This window comes from Myotis nattereri, assembly GCF_964212035.1.
Source record: "Myotis nattereri genome assembly, chromosome: 1".
Lineage (NCBI taxonomy): Eukaryota > Metazoa > Chordata > Mammalia > Chiroptera > Vespertilionidae > Myotis > Myotis nattereri.
Genome location: NC_138075.1, coordinates 127,346,532 through 127,371,371, shown reverse-complemented (window position 1 = coordinate 127,371,371; position 24,840 = coordinate 127,346,532). Strand labels below are relative to the sequence as shown.

Sequence of the window (24,840 nt, the reverse complement as noted above, 5' to 3'; positions counted from 1 at the left end):
TGCTTTGACCTCACATGTCCTTTCTTCGACCTCACATGTCCTTTCTTCGACCTCACATGGCCTTTCTTCCATGGGCAGGAGCATGGGTGAGTTCCGGTGTCTCCGCTGGATCAGGGTCCCTCCTTTATGATCTCATTTAACCTTAATTTCTTTCTTAGAGCCACCATCTCCAAACACAGTCATATTGGACATTAGGGCTTCAGTATATAAATTTATGGGAGACATGATTTAGTCTGTAGTGCCTTGAAAGTGGTAGCCATACCTGATTCATCTTTTAGTCCCCCATTAGAGCATAGTCCTGACATGCATCAGTGCCCAGTGAATGCTAGTTCAGGGAAGTCATGAATGAAATGACAGAGCTGGGACTTTAACTCAGGTCTTCCAACCAAATCAAATGTTGGAGTTAAAAAAGAATAAAACATGGTTTGCCCTCTGAGAGCTTAATCTTGTTATGGTGACAGACCAAATAATTGAGATAAATTATATTGTAAAGTATCATGCCATGATGGGCGGGGCCATTGGGAAGCACAAAAGGGAGTTCTGGAAGGGGTGGGACATGAACTGGCCCTAAGAGACTGGTTTGCTTTGGGACTTTGGGGAGGAAAAGGAAGGTCAATCCAGGCAGAAAACCTTGGGATTTGAGCTCTGTGATGGAGGTCGGAGATTTAGCATGTGGTCCAAGATGCAGTGAGGAGACCAGCTAGGCTGGACAGCAGTGCAACATGGGGTGAGAGTGCAAGAATAAACGGGGCAGCCCTGGTCGGGTATCTCAGTTGGTTAGAGTATCCTCCCAATATGCCAAGGTTACCAGTTGGATCCTCAGTCAGAGCACATCCAAGAATTAACCAATGAATGCATGAATAAGTAGAACAACATCTCTCTCTCTCTCTCTAAATTAATTAAATAAAATAATAATAATAATAATAATAATAATAATAATAATGGAGGCAGGACCAGACAGCAGGTCAAAGATCTAGAGTGTTTTTAGAAGATTCTGAATGTGAGGATGGCACCTTAAAGTCTAAAGTAACCTTTTCACTCAGACCAATAGTTCTGACATTTTAACCAACCATTTAAAAGTTGCTTGAAAATGTAATCCTTTTTTCAGTAAAAGAAATTATTTCATGGCTATCATATTATTTCATGGATAATCAACAGAGAATAGCTTAGGAAAGATTTTTTTAATCATATGGATTATTGATGTGGTAGTGCAGAAGGTGCTATGGTTTTTTGTTGTTATTGTTTTAATTTTAGAGAGGGAGGAAGGGTGAGAGAGAGAAACATCAATGTGAAAGAGACACATTGATCAGTTGCCTTCGTCTGTGCCCCGACCAGGGATCAAACCTGCAATTAGGTATGTACCCTGACCAGGAATCGAACCTGGGCCTTGCATTGCATGGGATGATATTCCAACCAACTGATCTACTCCTGCTAGGGCATTAGTGCTATGATTTTAAAGTTATAAGTGCATTCAATATTCATGATGAAATTTTAAGTAAAGTCTTTATACAACTAAGCGTAACTTTTCATACATATTTTTCAACCGGTATACTGAATTGTATAATACCCATAGTCATACCTTATGCTGTAACTTGATTTTTTATTCTTTTTTTAAGAAATATATTTTTATTGATTTCAGAGAAGAGAGAAAAGGTAGAGAGAGATATAAACATAAATGATAAGAGAGAATCATTGATTGACTGCCTCCTGCACATCCCACACTGAGGATCGAGCCTGCAACTCAGGCATGTGCCTTGACCTGGAATCAAACCATGACCTCCTGGGTCATAGGTTGACGCTGAACCACTGAGCCACACTGGCCAGGCACTTTTTTGTTCGTGTAAAATTATTTATTATTTGGAAAAAGTGAACTCACAAAAGTATATTTCAGAGAGCAAGCCCGATTCCAGAATTTTCATATATATATTTCAGGAGAAAATTCTAAGAACATTATGTTTTCCAAAAGAGAATAACATGAAAGACTGCATCTTTAGCTACACACAATTCCTTAGGAAAACTATTGAAAACCACACCTACTCTTGGGGAAACATTCAGATAGAGTGATAAAATAAACTGCTCGCTAAATGTGAAGAAATTCAAAGCTTGAAGGGCATTCCACTCCCACTCTCCACTGTCTACAGCAGTGGTTCTCAACCTTCCTAATGCCGTGACCCTTTAATACAGTTCCTCATGTGTGGTGACCTCAACCATAAAATTATTTTCGTTGCTACTTCATAACTGTAATTTTGCTACTGTTATAAATCGTAATGTAAATATCTGATATGCAGGATGTATTTCCATTGTTACAAATTGAACATAATTAAAGCATAGTGATTAATCACAAAAAGAATATGTAATTATATATGTGTTTTCCGATGGCCTTAGGCGACCCCTGTGAAAGGATCGTTCGACCCCCAAAGGGGTCGCGACCCACAGGTTGAGAACCACTGGTCTACAGTGTGTCATCATATGGTCCCCCAACACCCACCAAGGATCTGTCCATAGAGCCAATGATGTTTGAAAATTATTGTGAGATATTTTAAGTTTTTTGTACAAATATAAGTAAGTTAGAAGCTTTTAGGTAGTGTAGGTATTTAAGAGAGCTCCTTCCTGTGTAGGTATGTGTATGTCCGTGACTCTTAACGGCATAGAATTAAAAGAAGTTAGCTTTTTAATTCTGACATTGCTTTAAGAGAGGATATTTTTTGATGATGTCACACAACCTTCTATATTTAGTTGGTACATTGGTTCTATTTATTCTTTCAACATCTGAATGCATACCATTACCCCACCCTTGTGCATATTTGGGGCTTAGGAGAATAGCTATTGGGACTATAAGTATTAAGCTAAATGCCCCCTTAGTGTTAAGCTTAACAGTCAATTTTGGATCAAATGGTCTACACTCCATTATTTCACATAAAGCCCTTCCTTACTTTTACTTTTTCCTCATTCAAATCAGCATGTAGTTGCCCTACCAGTTTCTGTTCGTAGCCTTCTCCCTTCTTTCTCTCCCCTTTGGGTAATGTAAAAAGAAATGCTGACAGGTGTCATTCTACTTTTTGGAATTCTTCAGGAACCAGACCTACCTATCATATAGTATACTAGATAGGGAAGGTCATGTTGACTATGTGAAGCTCGGGCTTTTGTTTGGCTATCCTATGGGTCCTTCTACTGTAGCTCAGAGCCACTGATTGCTACAGCTTTAACAGAGAAAGAACAGCCTGGCATTGACAAGTCCTTCTGGTGCTTTCAACACAGATCAGCCTGAAGGAAGCGACAAAGAGAGCGTGTGTGGGTTTCGAAGAAGCTGAATTTCCAGTTCTCTTTCAAACTTCTGGTGAGCCATCCTCATTCTTGGGTAAGTATAAGTAAGGACACTGAGCAGCTTGGGGTAGACAAAAATGCTGGTTCCTGCCCTAGCTGGTTTGGCTCAGTGGATAGAGCGTCGGCCAGCGGACTAAAGGGTCCTGGGTTCCATTCTGGTCAGGGGCACATGCCTGAGTTGTGAGCTTGTTCCCCAGTAGGGGGCTTGCAGTAGGAGATAGCCAATCGATGATTCTCTTTTATCATTGATGTTTCTGTCTCTCTCCCTCTCATTTCCTCTCTGAATTCAATAAAGTTATATTTGTTTAAAATGCTGGCTCCACTTACCACCTGTCTCCCGCCTGAGCATTCACAGTTCCTAACCAGGCCCTGGCTCTGACTTGACACCTTGAATCTGGATTGTTCAGTCAGGGTCATTTAATCCTGGCTCTGAACTGCCTGCTTCTTAGCTTACTGTTGTCTGGCGTCTTACCGCTGGCTTTGATCCTGGATTTCAGAACCTGATACAGCTTCCTTCCTGCTGATCTTCTAGCCTAGATTTATTTCCCTGCTGTTCTAGATTCTCAACCTTGGTTTCTGACAGGATGACGCTGGGAATCATAACCAGGTCCTTGGTGAGTATGTGGGTCCTTGGCTCACTGTGCAATCGGCCATTGGACACAACCATGCAGAAGCATTTTGGCTCTTCGGCTCCAGTCGCCTCAGATCCTTCAGTCCAGTCACCCCACAAGTGGCTGCAGTTGGTCCCAGCTGTACAAGGTCTCAAATGAGGCCCTGCTGGGGATTTGAGGGGCCAACATTATTGGCAAAAGCCTGGTCAGACAGACGGTGTCATGGAGGCAGCAGAATGCCTGCCACAAACCTGGTGGCATCAGCTGCGAAGGCCACCTTTCTGCTTCCAGATTGTGGTCAGGAGCTGTAAACAATGGCTCCCCCTGCTTGGGGCGCCCCCTGGCCTTAGGCCTGCGCAAACAAAGAAGGGAGGGCTTAAGCCTGCATTGGCCTCTTCCTACTCCTGGCATTTGAATTTTTATCTTTGAATTCCATCAAGACAGCATGCCATCCCACCCCCTACGTTTCTAGAGTCCTGTAAGACTTTTATTTCAGCTCAGCTTTACAAAATACTGCCAGAGCCCCAGAGTGTCCCCATGCTCCGTGTCCACCCCACAGCACATGATAAGCAGGAAAAGGTCTAACCTGTCCCTCTCTCTAAGCCCTTCTGTTCCCCACTATGGCTGGGAATCTCAGGCCCCGGACTCGCCAGCCCCATCCCATCTTGCTGAAAGGGTGTTCATTCATGGAGTTGGAGAAGGTTTCAACATCACCTAGAAGGTGATTACTTCAGAACAGGCCTCTATGCTCCCACAGCTGCATTGAGGGAATTCTGTTCTCCACTCCTGGTGTTGACAGGAATGGTCTGCATTTGGGGTTCTCCTAGACAACCCCATTCCCTGGGGTGTCAGCCTGCCCCCAGGAAAGGTTCTGCCACTTCCTGGACAGAACCACTTCTGCCTTGATTTCCCCTTCTGACCCAGAGCAGTGCCTATTCACTGGTCTCATTTCTTTCAATTCTCATGGTCATTTTATTCAGAGATCTTTCAGACCTTTATTGCTTTGTGGGGTCTTTCCTCCCATAAACACCAGGCTCCTCCACAGGTCTCCCTAACTTTAACTTCTGCAAAAAAGGGACATTGTGAGTCAGTCAAATGTTGCTAAGCACCTTAAGCAGGTAGGGCCACTCCCCAGGAAGACAATTTTGCCAAGACAAAGACAAAAGGTCTTACTAGGCCTTCCTCCCACGCCAGTGGCTGCTACTTGCCTTACATTTATACAACTTGAATGATTCTTCCAAGAATTGAAAAGGTCTAACCAGCTCTACCTCTAGTCATTGTGAGGAAGTAGGAAATTTAAAAAGCAGCTTCTGCCTGTATAAAAATGCGGGTATAATACCTTTCTTTCTGCTAAAAGGAAAGGGTATCAGAGTCTTACCTCCAGCATCCATGAGCCATATATGCCTGTCTTACTTTCTATTCCTTTCTCTTTTACAAGGTAGAGAGGGTTCTCTATGTCTGCCTGTGAGTAGAGTAAATCCTTTGTGTGGTGGGTAATTAGAGTTGAGGAAAGAAGTTTTACTTTCATCAAATATTCTAAATTACCTGTTGTACTGATAGCTCCAATCACACTTTGCTTCTTTTTAAATAACTGTGACAGCGCGCACTATCACATAGCACACTCTGCACCCCTCTATTGTGGCACTTCGCAGAGTTGTAATGCATTAGAGGTGACTTCTGGGGACTTGTGTGAACAATCCACAGACATTCCACTTCAGTTCTCTCTCGTACACCAAGTGGCTGACTCAAATGCAGTGTTCTTTAGCGCCAAGCTCAAGGAAAATAAAAAGCCTATTACAAGGATGTGAACAAAAGGAAAAGTATTGCAAATGAAAAGAATTGTCCCAACTCTAATTTCATAACCCTGGCTCCACAGGCGAAGGTTCACAGAGGCTGGACATTTCTGCTCAGGCAAGACCTGGTGGGAGAAGAACGCAGTAATGGCAATGAATTTCTTATGCCAGAGTTGGCTGCCCTTGGCTTCCACTCCCTGATACTTTTTCTGTTCTTATGAAAGGTTGGGAAGGGCCAAGTTCACTCTCAAGATATCATCTGAATAAGCAATATGTCGCTGCAGCAACCCCTACATGGGCTCAGCCCTCTCATAGATCTCTTCTCCCAGCCTGGGATCTTCAGAGTATCCTACTGGTCCTTCTTCCCTAAGGCAATTACAGCGCATGGGAATAGCTTGTCCTTTACCATCCCATTTATTTTTACATAGAGGTACAATATCTACTAATACCAGACCTCAATTCATCTCTGTACATCTTGTGCTAACCACTGTGTTCCATGGAGTGTCTTGAAACCTTTCTAGATGAACCATGGACATCAGAGCGGCCACACCAACTTACATAGTGTGAGCAGCCCACACACAGGAACACTGCTTTACCTTTCATGGCTCTAACAGGGTGAGAGAGTCAAAAACAGAACTTGAGAAGGATCCCTTACACTTGATGCTGTGACTGCTTGCATGTGTGAGCTTTGCAAACAGAAACCTGTCACATTTGTCTCTGATTCCCAGAACTTTGTTTAGTACTTATCACATAATTGGAACTTGAGAAATAACTTATAAATATTGAATGACACTGCATGAACTAAAACAACATACACTGTTATTAAGAATTAATTCTCTAGTACTTCAACCTTTAAGGATATAGATATGTGCAAGAGGAATCATTAGAGAAACTGGAAAGGGCCTGGGCCGGTGTGGCTCAGTTGGTTGGACCAAAAGGTTGCTGGTTTGATTCCCCAGTTGGGGCACATGCCTAGTTTTCAGGCTCAATCCCCAGTGGGAGGCATGCAGGAGGCAACCAATCCATGTTCTGCTCTTGCGTTGATGTTTTTCTTTCTCTCCCCCTTTCCCTTCGTCTCTCTCTAAAAATCAATAAAAAATATTTAAAAAGCTGGAAAGATAAAGATGGATCAAATCTAACCCTTATCCAACAGAAAATCATTGCTTAGCAGAATTCATCCACCTTCTCCAATGAAGAAGAGAATAGGGACTAGTTAATGCAAATTCAAATTAAAAATAGCAACATAGATATACATATTTTTTCAGTGCTCACAGCTCCCCAAATATTTTGGGTATTGAATGCTTTGGACAGATTATGCCAGGGAATCCATATGTGGGGCAAATAGCATGGGAAAGATTTCGCCAGCTATCTCCAGTTCCTGATGTATTGTTTTTCAAGGTCCTCAAATAATTCTATCTTTAGAGTAGAATATCTGTTTTTAAAGGGCTCAAACTTGGGCTGGTTGCCCACTACTGTTGTTCACAGCTGTATATATGGAGAGTGAAACCAGACTCTGTCTAACCTTTCATTAAATCGGCAACTGAGGAAGTTGGACCAGGTGATGTCATCGTTCCATGATGACATGAAACCATCAGACTAGATATGACAGCAGCATGCGTGTGTGCGTGTATGCGTGCTTGTATGTGTGTGTCTTTCTTTGCATGTTTTTTCCCCCATTTCTCAGTCACAGCTTTGAGGGCAGTTGCTGAGGTTAATTTTTAAAATCCCTTAAGTGGCTCAATTTTAGTAACTCCTGCTCTCCCTAATCCTTACCTGGGAGCCAATGTGCAGATCTTGCTGCTACTCCAGAAGGCAGAGAGTAGATGCAGGCTTTCCACATCTTTCCTCCTTCTGGATGTGAGCCCCATTCTACGTGCAGCAAAATACCCTCCTCTACAGTCACCCTCCACTTCCCCTTTCTAGCCAGTTCTCTCCTTTTTTTAAAAAAAATTTTTAATTGATTTTTAGAGATAGAGGAGGGGAGAGGGAGAGGGAAAGAGAAACATCAATGTGAGAGGGAAACATAGATCGCTGCCTCCTGCATGCTCCCTCATGGGGATCTAGCCCACAACCTCAGCATGTGCCCTGACCAGAATTGAACAGGCAACCTCTCGGTGCACGGGATGACACCCAAACAAGTGAGCTACATCAGTCAGGGCCCCCGTTCTCTCCTTTTGATACTTTTTTAAAAAGCATAACAGTACAACCTCTAGTTAAGAACAAATCCTGTTGCTGCTGCCTAGGACAATAGTCTTCAAACATTTTTTAAAAAATGAAGTCATTTTAGAAAAAGCCATCCCACCCAGGCCTCTATATAAGTCAGTAAGGATTGTAAGATCCTGTCCTGGCTTCCTATCTCACAGAACCCCAGAACACTTTGGAATAATTTTAACACCAATTGCTTAGGATACTGAAGAAATGGAAATGATGGAAAAATTCAGCATCAGGGAAGAAACTCTTCTTGCTCCCTTAGCTCTTACAAATGTATGGCAAAGGAAATAAGACTAATTTAGGCCTACTTTTTAGAGAGTTTTCTTTGAGTTCTTTCATTTACCCATTTATATTTATGGAAGCATCATGACCTGGGTCAACCAAATAAAGAAAAAGAAAAAAGAAGAAGGAGTAGAAGCCAAAAACTGTGAGTCATATAGAACTAGATCCAATTTAAAAGAATGAACAGGAAATGTCCAACATCACAGCATGAGGTTCAAGTTAAAGAAACAAACTCTACTGGAGCATAACAAGAATAGAGTCAATGTCATGGGCTCGTAATCAAAGCCAGAGAGAATGTCTAGCACAGTCTTTCAATCTGGAACTTTCTTTCAGCTAGGTTACTTTATCTATTCCTAGATCTAAGTTAATGGTCATGCTTCAATCTCGGCTTCTGCCACAGGGGAATTCAAAATATGACTTGGGATGGGAAGGCCAGGTGCTCCATCCCTTGCTCCCACCATTCATGCAACCAGACCCACTATCTCTGCGTTTAGCAGGAGAATCATGCCTCCCTCAAACCCTGCCTATCTCTCCCACAAGATTTTCCTCTGCTGATCTGAAGTAAAAATTTGGTTTTCCAACCATATCAGATACCAGATTTTGATATTCTCAGATATATATATATATATATATATATATATATATATATATATATAATTTTAACAGTATAAACAAGTTGGTTTATTTTTTAAAATTACAATAATTACAAATAGTACAAATTGAGACATTTTTCCTGTTCCTGTGACAGAAGCTGACAACCCTCACTTTCAGTAGGGTTTTTGATATTTTGATATGATGCACATTCAGTGATATGTTATCTTTAAAAAACAACAACACATTTTCTAAATAATTCCAGGAGGCCTATTAGTGATATATACATGGGTCTTTTACCTCAAATCTTATTTCCAGAACTACTATGTACAAGTCCAACACAACTGGACTAGAACAGGGTAAGAAGGCACTGAATCGAATAATATATTTTCCCAACAGTAATTTTTCTTTTTAAAATCCTCACTCAAGGATATTTTTCCATTGATTTTTAGAGAGAGTGGAAGGGAAGGGAAGAGGCAGAGAGACATCTATGTGAGAGAGACACATCATTGATTGCCTCCCTCACACGCCCTGACTGGGCCTGGGGATTGAGCCTGCAACCAAAGTACATGCCCTTGACCAGAATCAAGCCTGGGACCCTTCAGTCCATGGGCCAATGCTCTAACCATTGAGCAACCAGCTAGGGCCCAACAGTAAATTCTGATTATTCTCTAAATATTCAACAAATGGTTTAGAACTAAAATCATGATTTTTGGCTTTACAAAGTAAATCTGCTGTGATTTTTAAGGGGCTGTACAATTCCACTATGGTCAATATTACATATTTTTACAGGTTTGCTATTGTTTAAGAAACAGAATACTACAGTATTCAATTCTGTATGCTTTTTAAATCAGAGTCACGGGCGATATAGGCAGACGCGTCCCAGGTCGTGTCCCGGAGCAAATGGAGTGAGCAGCTGAAACTAATAACACCCACCCTGAATTGGCAAAATTGCTCAGCTGGTGAGACGGTTTGCAGCAGGGAAGGGCAGAACTCCCCTGGAAAGGTAAAAAAAACAACAACAAAAAACCAGGGATTTGGGCAGGAAAATTTGCCAGACCTCTGAGCCCAGAGGGTCGGAGGGAGACCGTGTGGCAGACAGCCGCGTCTCTTGGGACAGCCACAGCCCCTGACTGGGAAAAGGAGATCCTCGGGATTCCTGGCCCCGCCCGGGGGTTTGAGAGCTGGGTTCTGTGATCACGGAGAACTGAGCCTAAAGGGGGCAGCCTGAATAGCTGACCAGACCATGCAGTGCCGGTAAGAGAAGAGCTTACAGGAACCAAGCCTTCCCCATCTCCGCGGCCGGCGTTTGTTTGTTTGTTCTCACTGAATCCTGTTCATGGGATATTTCGGATATAGACACTCACCTGTGCTGAAGAGAGGGAGAGGGTGTGGAGGAGTGGAATCTGGGGAGAGACTGAGGAGAGAAGGGGGGCCTGGAGAGGTGGCAGCGAATTGAGTGCTGAGACACCCCTGAGCCCAGGACTGGGGCAGCCATTCTCTCCGGAGAGTGAGACTCCTCCCCCCAGCTCCCAGGCAAGGAGCACAGCCACACCCAGATTCCACCCTGAACGAGATCAAGGATTAAAATAATCTGATCAGTCCCTGGGAGTTAACAGGGTCTGGCCTATAGAGGGATTTTCAATCCCAGCAACAACACAGAGTGGGTAACTATTAAGGAACCAGCTCTGGATAGCTGACCTCTCCAAATCACTTTTAAGTTCTATAGAGATGCCATATAGCCTCAGAGGCCAACCCCAGAACACTGCCATCCAGAGGCTGAGCCACAAACTGACTCTTTGCTAAACACAAAATAAGGCAGTCTGGGAAACAAATACGGCCTGCTTTAAAATAAGGACTGTGGTTTACAACACAGAGGAACAGTGTATCGCAGGGAAACTCAACACTCTCCTGAATACCTGGCAGGACTAAAGGCGAGCCAGACTGAAGAATAGAAGAACCGAAGGACCTTCACTACTGCAATTTTTTTTTTTCTTTTTTCACCTTTTAACTAAGAAACCAATTTTTTTTCATTTTTTTCTTCTTTTTTTTACTTTCTTTCTTCTTCTTTTTCCATCACCTGATTTTACCCTTTTAATTACTACCTTCTTATTTTTAACCAGTATTATTACTGCTACCATTTTACCATTTTTTAAAGTGCCATTTTATTTTCTCTTTATTTTATTTTGGGATTAGTGTTCTCCATTCTATTTTCATTGTTATATTATTGGTTGTTTCTAGTTTGCATCCATCTCCAGGGAGCTGTTGCTGGAATTTGTTGGGATTAGTGGCAGTTCTATAGGAGTATTCTCCTCATATATAAAAAGTCTCTTCCCCTCTTCCACTTCATTCTCTCTTTTCGCTCTTTTTTTTCTTTTCTTTTCTCGCTTTTATTTTCCCCCCTCCTTTTTCCCAATTTCATTTTTGCACTCCTTTTTTTGGCCCCAACTTTTCTTTTCTTTTTTCTCTTTTATCTTCCTCTTCCTTATCCCCTAATTCTCTTAATTCGGGCGGTCACCTTTATTTGGGGTTATTAATATTGTGAATATATTCGTGTTTAGTGCCTGGTACGTGGTGCCTTGTTGTGTTGTATTTTGTGCCTTTAAATCAACGCAGCAGATCCAAGCAACAGCAGCCCCCTGAGCACCACACCCTCTGTCTGAGGAACAGCAGCTGTACGTGAAACCTCCCCCCACCAGCCAGAAGAACCACCACAGCTGTGAACAGCATCCACCAGAGGAGCTGCTGCCAACTGAAGAGCAGCTGCTACCGCAACCACCCGAAGAGCAACCACAGACCAAGGAGTAACTGCCACCCAGGGAGCAGCCACTGAACGACTCAACGTGTAGATATGTCAGTGAGATCAAACATGGGTAGACAAAGAAACCCCCAAAGGAAAGAGAAGGAGGACTCTCCAGAAAAGCAGCTAAGTAATACAGAGGCATGCAACATGACAGAAAAAGAATTCAGAATAAGGGTCCTAGAGTGCATAAACCAGATGGAGGAAAAAATCGACAACCTCTGCAAGAAGCAAGAAGAAACAGATGAAAAAATCAATAACATATGGAAGAAGCTAGAAGAAACAGATGAAAAAATCAACAACTTAAGTAAGACCCAAGAAGAAATGAAGAGTGATATAGCTGCAATGAAAAACACCATTGAAAGTATCAACAGTAGACTAGGAGAAGCGGAGGACCGAATTAGTGAATTAGAAGACAAGGAAGCAAAACACACATAATATGTACTACAATTGGAGAAAAAAAATTAAAAGACAGGAGGAGAGCCTAAGGGAGCTTTGGGACAACATGAAACGAAACAACATACGAATAATAGGGGTACCAGAACAACAGAAAGATGAACAAGGATGAGAAAACCTATTCGAAGAAATAATATCAGAAAACTTCCCTGAGGTGGGGAAGAAAAGAGTCACACAAGCCCAGAGAGTCCCAAACAAGGTGAACCTGAAAAGACCCACCCCAAGACACATCATAATTACCATGGCAAATGTTCAGGACAAAGAGAGAGTCTTACAGGCTGCAAGAGAGAGATGGAAAGTTACATACAAGGGATCTCCCATTAGATTATCAAATGATTTCTCAACAGAAAAAACATTAGGCCAGAAAAGAATGGATGGAAATTTACAAAGTGATGCAAAGCAAAGGACTGAATCCAAGAATACTCTATCCAGCAAGGCTATCATTCAAACTTGAAGAGGAAATAAGAAGCTTCACAGACAAAAAAAGGCTAAGGGAGTTTATCACCACCAAGCCAGCAATGCAAGGAATGCTAAAGGGACTGGTATAAAAAGAAGAAATAAAAAGCTCAGAAAGAAAACAGCCACACAAAAACAGAAATGGCTACAAACAAGTACCTTTCAATAATAACTTTAAATGTAAACGGACTAAATGCTCCAAACAAAAGACATCGAGTGGCTGAATGGATAAAAAAACATGACCCATACATCTGCTGTCTACAAGAAACCCACCTCATTAGAAGGGACTCACACAGACTGAAAGTGAAAGGATGGAAAAATATCTTTCAGGCAAATGGAAAGGAAAAGAAAGCTGGGATAGCAATACTTATATCGGACAAAATAGACCTCAAAGTGAAGGCCATAACAAGAGATAAGGAAGGCCACTTCATAATACTAAAGGGATCAATACAACAAGAAGATATAACCCTGGTAAACATATATGCACCCAATGCAGGAGCACCCAAATTCATAAAAAAACTCCTGGAAGATATCAAAGGAGAGATCGACAACAATACAATCATAGTAGGGGACTTTAATACACCACTGACAGCACTGGATAAGCCCTCTAGACAAACAATCAGCAAAGATACAGCAATCCTAAATGACTCACTAGATCAGATGGACTTAATAGACATCTTCAGAACACTTCACCCCAAAGCCCGGGAATACACATTCTACTCAAATGCTCATAAGACATATTCAAAAATAGACTATATATTGGGTCACAAGCAAAGTATCCCCAAATTCAAGAAGAGTGAAATCATAAAAAGCATCTTCGCAGACCATGATGGCATAATATTAGAAATAAACTACAATAAAAACAACCCAAAATACTCAAACACCTGGAAGCTGAATAGCATGCTATTAAATATTGATTGGGTTACCAATGAGATCAAAGAAGAAATTAAAAACATCCTGGAAACTAATGACAATGAAAACACAACAATCCAAAACCTATGGGACACAATGAAAGCAGTCCTGAGAGGGAAGTTTATAGCTCGACAGGCCTATCTCAAAAAATAAGAAAAAATGGTAGTAAATCATCTAACTCTACAACTCAAAGAATTAGAAAGAGAGCAACAGGAAAACCCCAGAGTGAGCAGAAGGAAGGAGATAATAAAGATTAGAGCAGAAATAAATGACATAGAGACCAAAAAAACAATACAGAAAATCAATGAAACCAAGAGCTGGTTGATAAACAAGATTGACAAACCTCTAGCCAGACTCACCAAGAAGCAAAGAGAGAGGACCCAAATAAACAAAATCAGAAATGATAGAGGCGAAATAACAACAGACCTCACAGAAATACAAATGATTGTTAAAAAATACTATGGACAGCTCTACTCCAACAAACTAGACAACCTGGAGGAAATGGACATATTCCTAGAAAAATACAACATTCCAAAACTCAATCAGGAAGAATCTAAAAATCTCAACAGGCCAATAACTATGGAAGAAATTGAAGCAGTCATCAAAAAGCTTCCAGCAAACAAAAGCCCAGGACCAGACGGCTTCACAGGGGAGTTTTACCAAATATTCAAGGAAGAACTAAAACCTATCCTCCTCAGACTACTACAAAAAATTCAAGAGGAAGGAACACTTCCAAGCTCATTCTATGAAGCCAGCATCACCCTAATACCAAAACCAGGTAAAGACAACACAATGAAAGAGAATTACAGGCCAATATCCCTCATGAACATAGATGCCAAAATCCTCAACAAAATCTTAGCAAATCGGATCCAGCAGTACAGCAGAAAGATCATACACCATGACCAAGTAGGATTTATCCCAGGGATGCAAGGATGGTACAATATCCGCAAATCAATAAACGTGATACATCACATAAACAAATTGAAAGAAAAAAACCACATGGTCATATCAATTGATGCAGAAAAAGCATTTGACAAAATTCAACACCCATTTTTGATAAAAGCTCTCAGCAAGGTGGGAGTAGAAGGATCATACCTCAACATAATAAAAGCCATATATGACAGGCCCACAGCCAGCATCATATTCAATGGACAAAAACTAACACCATTTCCCCTAAGAACAGGAACAAGACAGGGATGCCCCCTCTCACCACTCCTGTTCAACATAGTACTGGAAGTGTTAGCCATTGCAATTCGGCAAGAAGAAGAAATAAAAGGCATCCAAATTGGAAAAGAGGAAGTAAAACTGTCCTTATTTGCAGACGACATGATAATATACATACAAAACCCTAGAGACTCCATCAAAAAGCTACTAGACTTAATACATGAATTTGGCAAAGTAGCAGGATACAAAATTAACCCCAAGAAATCTGAGGCATTTCTATACACCAATAGTGAACTTTCAGAAAGAGAGATTATAAAAACAACCCCATTTACCATCGCACCAAAAAAATTAAGCTACCTAGGAATAAACTTAACTAAAGAGGTAAAAGACCTCTACTCAGAAAACTACAGGACGTTGAAAAAAGATATAGAGGAAGACATAAACAGATGGAAGGACATACCGTGTTCATGGATTGGTAGAATCAACATCATTAAAATGTCCATACTACCCAAAGCAATCCATAAATTCAACACACTTCCCATTAAAATACCAATGGCATACTTCAGAGATCTAGAACGAACTCTCTAAAAATTCATCTGGAATAAAAAAAAAGACCCCGAATAGCTGCAGCAATCCTGAAAAAGAACAAAGTAGGTGGGATCTCAGTACCAGATATCAAGATGTATTACAAAGCCACTGTTCTGAAAACTGCCTGGAACTGGCACAGGAATAGGCATATAGATCAATGGAATAGAATAGAGAGCCCAGAAATCGGCCCGAACCAATATGCTCAATTAATATTTGACAAAGGAGGCAAGAACATACAATGGAGCCAAGATAGTCTCTTCAATAAATGGTGTTGGGAAAATTGGACGGATATATGCAAGAAAATGAAACTAGGCCACCAACTTACACCATACACAAAAATAAACTCAAAATGGATAAAGGACTTAAATATATGACGGGAAACCATACAAATTCTAGAAGAATCCAAAGGCAACAAAATCTCAGACATATGCCGAAGCAATTTCTTCACTGATACAGCTCCTAGGGCACTTGAAACTAAAGAGAAAATGAACAAATGGGACTACATCAAAATAAAAAGCTTCTGCACAGCAAAAGAAACCATCAAAAAACAACGAGAAAACCCACTGTGTGGGAAAATATATTTACGAATGTCATATCTGATAAGGGCCTAATTTCCAAAATTTATAGGGAACTCATACAACTTAACAAAAGGAAGATAAACAATCCAATCAAAAAATAGGCAAAGGACCTAAATAGACACCTTTCAAAAGAGGACATTCAGAAAGCCAAGAGACATATGAAAACATGCTCAAAGTCACTAATCATCCGAGAGATGCAAATGAAAACAACAATGAGGTACCATCTCACACCTGTCAGACTGGCTATCATCAACAAATCAACAAACGACAAGTGCTGGAGAGGATGTGGAGAAAAAGGAACACTTATGCACTGCTGGTGGGAATGCAGACTGGTGCAGCCACTATGGAAGACAGTATGGAGTTTCCTCAAAAAACTGAAAATGGAACTCCCATTTGACCCTGTGATCCCACTTCTAGGAATATATCCCAAGAAACCAGAAACACCAATCAGAAAGGATATATGCACCCCTATGTTCATAGCAGCACAATTCACCATAGCTAAGATCTGGAAACAGCCTAAGTGCCCATCAGTAGATGAATGGATTAGAAAACTGTGGTACATCTACACGATGGAATACTATGCTGCTCTAAAAAGGAAGGAACTCTTACCATTTGCAACAGCATGGATGGAACTGGAGAGCATTATGCTAAGTGAAATAAGCCAGTCAATGAAGGAAAAATACCACATGATCTCACTCATTCATGGATAATAGAGACCATTATAAACTTTTGAACAATAATAGATACAGAGGCAGAGCTGCCTCAAACAGATTGTCAAACTGCAGCGGGAAGGCCGGGGAGGGTTGGGGGGCAGGAGGTAGGGGGGTAAGAGATCAACCAAAGGACTTGTATGCATGCATATAAGCATAACCAATGGACATAAGACACTGGGGGGTAGGGGAGGCTAGGGGACTGTCTAGGGCGGGGGGGGGGGGAATGAACACATATGTAATACCCTTTGTAATATTTTAAGCTATAAAATAAAAAATAAATAAAAAAAATAAATAAATCAGAGTCACAACTACTGCTTGAGTAGTTTGTTGACATAAACTCTACATCATCTTCATTTTCTTCATTATGCCCTGGAAGTTCCAACAAAAAGTCGTTACTGTGATTTGGTGGTAACATATTCATTGCCATATCATTTGATTGCCAGGGATGCTGTGGAGCAAGCGTTAGGCCAAAGGGAAGCCCAGGAGCAGATGCATGCAACCGCAAGGCAGATGGCGACACAGGTACGGTTCCTTCCTGGTACAGCCTGCCCAGGCGGAAACTCCCACAGTTCATGCTCCCCTGTCCTCACTGGATAGCTGTATAAAAAAAATGTCTCCACTCCCTTTTGGCGAGACTTCACTGACCCGTGAACCTTGCCCGGGAGTGCAGATTAAAGTTCCTTCTTTCTGACTTTCCTGGCTCTCTGACCTTGTCTCCTGCCCCGCGAACCTTACAGCAAGGACATCTGGCAATCTGCCTGCTGCAAGTGCATCTCCAGGTAAATGACCATTCACACCATTAGTGGAAGGATTGTTCATTTGACCCAATAATCCACTTCTCATCTCTAAATCATTGGGTATGGTCTCCGTGGGTCCCCTGGAACCCAGGTCAGTGGGGCACACACAGCATTACTTGCACTAATCCTATGTGCATACTTAATTATTTCTTCAGAGGAGATAGCACCTTTTCTTGCCTTATCTATTGATTTCAGTTTTTCTTTTGCTTGGTAAACCGCTATCGCCAGTATTTGTTCGGCTTCCTGTAGCTGTTTTTGTAATTGCTGAATATCACTGTCTCTCTTCTCAACTTCTTTTTGTAAAACTTGCATTTCATGGTGGATTTTTCCCTGAGTAAGTGCCAATTTCATTAGTTCCTGAAACTCCCGATCTCTGTGAATTAATAACTCCAGCACCTGGAGGCTCTGTGAATTAATAACTCCAGCACCTGGTTTTCTTCTCCAGCTTGTAACAACTTTTGGTTTCTTGAAATTGCCAGCATTTCTATGAGCTTCCTGGACAAGACCTCCAGATCTTCCTGCGCAGACAGCAGCCGCTTCGTGTGCTGTTGCCGCAGGCCGCTCCTGAGCCGCCTCCCTGCCGCTCCTTCTCCTTTTCGCCCAAGGAGGACGCCGCCATGTTGCTTTCCAGCCGCAGAGGCTCTCAGATATATATTTTTTGATGTTCAGTAACCTCTGACAATTTTATTGGCCTCCTGCCCCACCGCGGGGTGCCCCACATCTGCTGCCTTTAACGCCTCAGAACTTTGGTGTCATTGACCTCAGACACCATTTTGCTGTCACCATCCTGCGGGTGGTGGTCTTTGGATGGATTGTATGGTGTGGTTCTTGTCCAGGGCGGCACCAAGATTGAAATCCTCCCCTTGTTCTAACAGGTGGAGGTAGGAGGCGATCTCAGCCTCCAGCTTGACCTTGATGTTCAGCAGGGCCTCCTACTCCTGGGCCTGGAGCTGCCCCTCTGCCCGGGCCTGGTCGGCTCTGACTCCAGCTGTAGCAGGCTCTCATTGAGCTGTTCCATCTGCTCATCACATAGCACATCTCCACCTCCTTCAGGCTGTTCTACAAATTGGCCTTCAGATTTCTCATCGAGTCCAGGTCAATCTCCAAGGACTGGACACTATGTCTCAGCCCTGTGAGTATCATCTCAGCAGCTTCTATTTCAGCAGTCTGTGTGGTGATCCCTGTGGTGCTCTCCTTGATCTACTGGGACCAGTACTTGTCTAGATCCGCCTAGTTCTTCAGAGCCAGTTCCTTATACTGGGCCTGGATATCCACCAGGATCTTGCTGAGGTCCTGAGATTTAGGGGCATCCCACTCCATGGTGAAATGGTAGGAGTTCTTTCTTTTTACAGCTGTGTAGTATTCCATTGTGTAGATGTACTACAGCTTTGTTATCCACTCATCTGCTAATGGACACTTAGCCTGTTTCCAGATCTTAGCTATTGTAAATTGTGCTGCTATTACATAGGTTGCATACATTCTTTCTGGTTGGTGTTTCTGATTTCTTAGGATATATTCATAGAAATGGGATCACTGGTCAAATGGGAGTTCCATTTTTACTTTTTAGGAAACTCCATACTGTTCTCCATAATGGCTGCATGAGTCTGCATTCCCTCTAGCAGTGTACTAAGATTCCCTTTTCTCTACCTCCTTGCCACACCTGTCATTTGTTGACTTGCTGATGATAGCCATTCTGATAGGTGAGGTGATACCTCATTGTCGTTTGAATTTGTATCTCTCGATTTTTAGTGACTTTAAGCATTTTTTCATATGTCTTTTGGTCTTTTGTTCACTTTGGAGGAGTGTTTATTTAGGCCCTTTGTCCATTTTTTAATAGGATTGTTTGTCTTCCTTTTTTTAAGTTGTATGAGTTCCTTATATATTTTGGAAATTAACCCTCTATCAGATGTATCATTAGTAAATATGTTCTCGCATGCAGTGGGCTCTCTTTTCATTTTGTTGATGGTTTATTTTGCTATACAGAGATTTTTCTTTTGATGTAGTCCCATTTTTATTTATTTTCTCCTTAGTTTCCTTTGCCCTAGGAGATGTATCTGCAAATATATGGCTACAAGAGATATCTGAGATTTTGCTGCCTATGGTTTCTTCTAAGATTTTATGGTTTTACAACTTACATTTGAGTCTTTTATCTATATTGAGTTTATTATTGTGTCTGGTGTAAGTTAGTGATCTAGTTTTTCTTTTGTTGTTGTTTTTGGTTTTTTTTGCATGTACCTGTCCAATTTTCCCACCATTTATTGAAGAGGCTGTCTTGACTCCCTTATATGCTCTTGCCTCCTTTGTCAAATATTAATTGAACATAATGGCTTGGGTAGATTTCTGGGTTCTATGTTCTGTCCCATTGATCTATATGCCTACTCTTGTGCCAGTACCAGGCAGTTTTGAGTACAGTGGCTTTGTACTATAACTTCATGTCTGGTATTGTGATTCCTTCAACTTTGTTCTTTCTCAAGATTGCTACAGTAATTTGGGGTCTTTTGGTTCCATATAAATTTTTGGAGTGTTTGTTCTACGTCTGTGAAATATGCCATTGGTATTTTAATTGAGATTGCAATGAATCTATAGATTGCTTTGGGTAGTATGGACATTTTAATGATGTTGATTCTACCAATCCATGAACATGGTATATTCTTCCACTTGTTTATATCTTCCTCTATCTCTTTTTTCAACGTCCTGTAGTTTTTTGAGTACAGGTCTTTGGTTAAGTTTATTCCTAAGTATCTGAATTTTTTGTTGTAATAGTAAATAGGACTGGTGTTTTGTTTTGTTTTGTTTTTTCATTTCTCTTTCTGATACTTCATTATTGGTGGGTAAAAATGTCATAGATTTCTGAATGTTAGTTTTGTAACCTGCTATGTTGCTGAATTCATTTATTAAATCTAGTTTTATGATGGGGTATTTAGGGTTTTCTAGGTACAATAGCATGGCATCTGTGAATAATGACAGTTTTCCTTCCTCCTTTCCAATTTGGATTCCTTTTTTTTCTTCTTCTTCTTGTCTGATTGCTATGGCTAGGACTTCTAGTACTATGTTGAACAAGAGTGGTGAAAGCAAACATCCCTGTCTTATTCTTGTTCTTAGGGGAAATGGTTTTAGTTTTTGCCCATTGAGTATGACGTTGGCTATAGTTTTGTGATATATGGCCTTTATTATATTGAGGTATGATCCCTCTATTCCCATTATCTTTTACTATGGCCTTCACTTTGAAGTCTATTTTGTTAAATATGAGTATTGCTACTCCAGCTTTTTAAAAAAATTATTTCCATTTGCCTTTACAAATTTTTTCTATCCCTTCACTTTCATTCTGTGTGAGTCTTTTGTTCTGGGGTGGTTCTCTTGTAGACAGCGTATATATGGGTCATGTTTTCTTACCATTCAGCTACCCTTGTCTTTTGATTGGCACATTTAAGCCATTTACATTTATGTTATTATTGATAGGTACTTATTTATTGCCATTCTTATTCTTTATGTCTGTGTTCTTCTCTTTCTCTCTATTTCTTCTTCTTACAACAGTCCCTTTATCTTTTCTTGCAGTGCTGGTTTGGTAGTGATAAACTCTTTTATCCTTTTTTTTTTTTTTTGTATGTGAAGCTCTTTATTTCACCTTCAATTATGAATGATAGCCTTGCTAGATATAGTCTTGGGTTCAGTCCTGTGGTTTTCATTACTTTGTATACTATATGCCATTCCCTTCTGGCCTGAAGTGTTTCTATTGAGAAGTCAACTGACAGTTTAATGGGAGCTTCCTTGTAGGTAACTTTCTGTCTCTCTCTTGCAGCCTTTAAGATTCTTTGTCTTTAATGTTTGCTGTTTTAATTATTATGTGCCTAGGTGTGGGTCTTTTGGGGTTCATCTTGATTGGGACTCTCTGTGTTTCCTTAACTTGAATTACTTTTGATCAAAAGAGTGTTAAATTTCATTCTGATTAGACCAACTTAGACCACATGTGCATTCCTCAACTAATCACTGGGCAAGGAAGGTGAACTTATGTTTATTATCTTTGGCCAAATCAGGGCCCACATCTCCAGTCAATCCTACCCGAGCTTCACAGCTGCTATGTGATGGGGCTGGGAAGAATGGAAGCAGGAAGTCCACCAATCATGTACATCTACCCCTTGGAGAATCTGTGGACTAATCACCTGCAGGGGATAGTGCTGTGTTCTACATATGTGGCTGCCAGTAGCCCACTCCCTTGACCTTTCGATATGGTGATATGGGAGAGCAATTTCCAAGAGGGTAGCCAGGCAGGCAACCCCAGAGGTGTCCAGGACACCAAGAGAAACACACATTCCCCTGCTTCATCTAAAGGACATCTTAAAATACCATGACTGTCAACACAATGTTCTGGGGGGGGGGGGGAATAATTTTTAAATAGTACAAAAAACTAAATCTTGGTACTTGAAAATCATAATTTGGAGAATATCTCAGTCTGTTGCCTGCCTCTTGATCATTTCTTTGATTGCCCATCAAGTCTTAAGATTTCTTAGATGGGTATGGATCTCAGCTTACAAAGTTATAGAAGGGACATCCATGTCTTTATTTTCAAAGGCACTTAGATGTGACTCTGAGATCCAGGCCCTTGGATTAATCTGTGCCTGACCTCCCCAACATCTCTGGGCTCTGCCCCATAAGGCTGCAGCATTATTTAGCAAGAGGCATCCCTCCTCTGTCCCTTCCACACACAAGCAGTTGGCATTTTATGTTAAGTAATCCCATGGCATCCTTTTCTCTCACAGTCAGATTTGCCTTTCAAAGATGCTCATTCTGTAAGATGCACAACTGTAAGCTCTTGGACAGCTCTGAAAAAGAAGCACTCCCATGATCTTCCAGGGGCTAGGGCTTCTTCCATCCTAAGTGAAACCCATACTGCTCTTTCCCTTTAGTATTTCCATGGGAATTAACCTGAATTCAGTCACCCTCCAGCATGGGACAGTTTCATATGTAGACATCAAAGTCATACATCCTGTCTATTGCACTGTTAATATCTCAAGTATGTACATTTGTGTCCTCAGCAAACATGTAAATTATTAGGAGAACGGAGGATGAGAGCTCTGCCTTCCAGAGGTCACAGCAGTTTTATGGGTAAAGTGGTTGGAGCACCTTCCCCACAATCAAATGCTGTGGCTATAGGATTTGGGGGGCCTTGGACTACTCAGCCTGAAGTAGGAATGTGAATTTCCTATTCATAGTCATTTGAACAACTTAAACACTCCCTTGGGGCTGATTATGCTTGGACCAGGGGAGTCAGATGGAGTCATCACGCTGTTACCATCTCAGTCATCAGCGCAGGAGCATCTGAAGAGATGACAGAGTGCACTGGCAGGATTTTCATCTGCAGATCCACACATTGAAGCAATCATGAGTGACTTTATCAAAGGAAACTGATAATCATGCTCTGAGTAATCTCATTGAGAATGTGGTGACCTAATCCACCAAGGGTTTCTGGAATCCTGAATTCCTAAGGAAGGTCAATGTTACAGGCCTCAGTGGACAGGGAAAAAAAATATTAAGTCATACTGAGGCATTTTTCAATTATCCCAGTTATTCTCAAATGAAAAAAATATATAGTTACTATGGTGCTCCTGAAAAACCAAGAGATCCCAACTCTTCACAGATGCATTGCCCAACAGTTATTGACTCCAAGAAAAAATTTAGAACTCTTTTTGTTGAAAGGATTCCTATCATTTACTTAATTAACACATCCATCAACTTACCTTTTTAGTTTTTTTTAGTGAGAACAGGTAAGTTCCACTGTCTTAGGAAATTTCAAATACATAATACACTATTATCAATGATAGTTACCATGCTATACATTAAATCCTCAGACCTTATTCATCATATAGCTAAAAAGTTTATACTTTTTACTAACCTCTCTCTATTACCCAGCCACTGGCAACTACTTTTGTTTCTATGAGTTTGTGGTTTTGTTTTGTTTTTCTTATAGATTCCACATATAAGTGTTGCCATGAAGTATTTGTCTTTGTCTGGCTTACTTCACATAATTACTTAGCATAATACCTTCAAGGTCCATTTGTGTTATCATAAATATAAGGATTTATGTTTTTATTCATTTAAAATAAATAAGGTACAGTTGAAAAATTCTAAATGTTATGTGGTAGTCAGTTCAGCTCTACATCTTCCAAGCTCTATCTAGAGTCTTAGTCATGAAGGAAAAATATCCAAAGTGTAATCAGACAACCAAGAGGTTCAGGCTGCCTGTCACTACTTGAGCCAATTAAGCAGAGACAGGGTTGAATCATTTATGAGTGTTTATCCAATAATGCTGGCAGTATGGGAGAGCAGCAGGTCATTCACAAAAATCAGCTCTGTACCCCACCATAAGCCACCTGCTTATATAGGGTAGGACAAAGATTCCATGGGGAAGTAGGGATTATAGGCATGGGAAGTAGGCAATGCAGGCTGGGGTGGGACTCCATTGTTTGGGCAACAAGACTGTTAATTCTCCCATGATAATAGGCAGTTCTTAAATGAGAATGGACCCCATTCCAAGGTTGACTCCCAGGTGGGGGGTTGGGGGGCATACAGCTCCCAGCCAGGTTAGAATGTCCTTTCTTTAACCAGAACAAGGCAATCATGGTTAACAGAGCATGATAATATTTCCATAACCATAACTAGTCCCCAATATTCTATTTTTGTTCCTAACAAAAGAAATGCAACTTGGGAATTGAAGCTAAGACATGGCAAATAGATTGAAAGCCAACCTCATCCTAGCCTTGGTTCCTGTCTTCTCCTCTTCTCTGTTCTCCTGGAACGTCCCAGGCTCTCCTTATCACCTTAGCCCTTATCTATTTTGCTTTTCTCTATTCTTAAAATGACAGCTGTGATTGACATTGACATAGAAGTTTGGGTCAAGTATATTGGTCATATGCTTATTTTCTATCCTTGGGGCTTATTATATGGTGCATGTTAAGGCAACATGCAATCATAAAATCAGTTACAAATGGATTTAGCCCTAGACAAGCTTATGGATGTATCTGCCAAGGTGCATAGAAGGTTTTTAAAAAATATATATTTTTTTATTGATTTCAGAGAGGAAGGGAGAGGGAGAGAGAGATAGAAGAATCAATGATGAGAGAGAATCACTGATTGGCTGCCTCTTGCACGCCCCCAACTGGGGATCAAGCCCACAACCCAGGCATGTGCCCTTGATCAGAATCAAACCCAGGATCTTTAGTCAGCAGGTTGACACTCTATCCACTGAGCCAAACCAGCTAGGGTGCATAGAAGGTTTAATGTAGGGCTTAAAAGAAACAAAGAAGCTGAGTTAAAAAAAATAAAGGTGGGGGGAGGGAAGAGAAAAAAATTGTTATTAATAGACAACTCTATATAATAAAATCCTAATATGCAAATCGACCAAACAGCAGAATGACTGGCAGAATGACCAGTCGCTATGATGTGCACTGACTACCAGGGGGCAGATGCTCAATGCAGGGGGCAACTCCTGTGTTGAGCATCTGCGTGCCACCCACCGCCCCCTCAGAGGGAGGTGACCAGCGGCAGCGATCGGGGAGCGGGGCGAGCC

General features: G+C 41.2%; 1 pseudogene across 1 annotated transcript; it reads right to left on the bottom strand.

Moving 5' to 3' along the window:
- Window positions 1–4,992: 4,992 nt before the first annotated feature.
- Window positions 4,993–17,895, bottom strand: LOC308528870 (mediator of RNA polymerase II transcription subunit 4-like; annotated as a pseudogene). Its single transcript has 3 exons — window positions 17,215–17,895; window positions 16,722–16,927; window positions 4,993–4,999 (listed from the first exon to the last, which is right to left on the bottom strand). The product of its transcript is annotated as a mediator of RNA polymerase II transcription subunit 4-like (transcript).
- Between the last annotated feature and the right edge of the window lie 6,945 nt (window positions 17,896–24,840).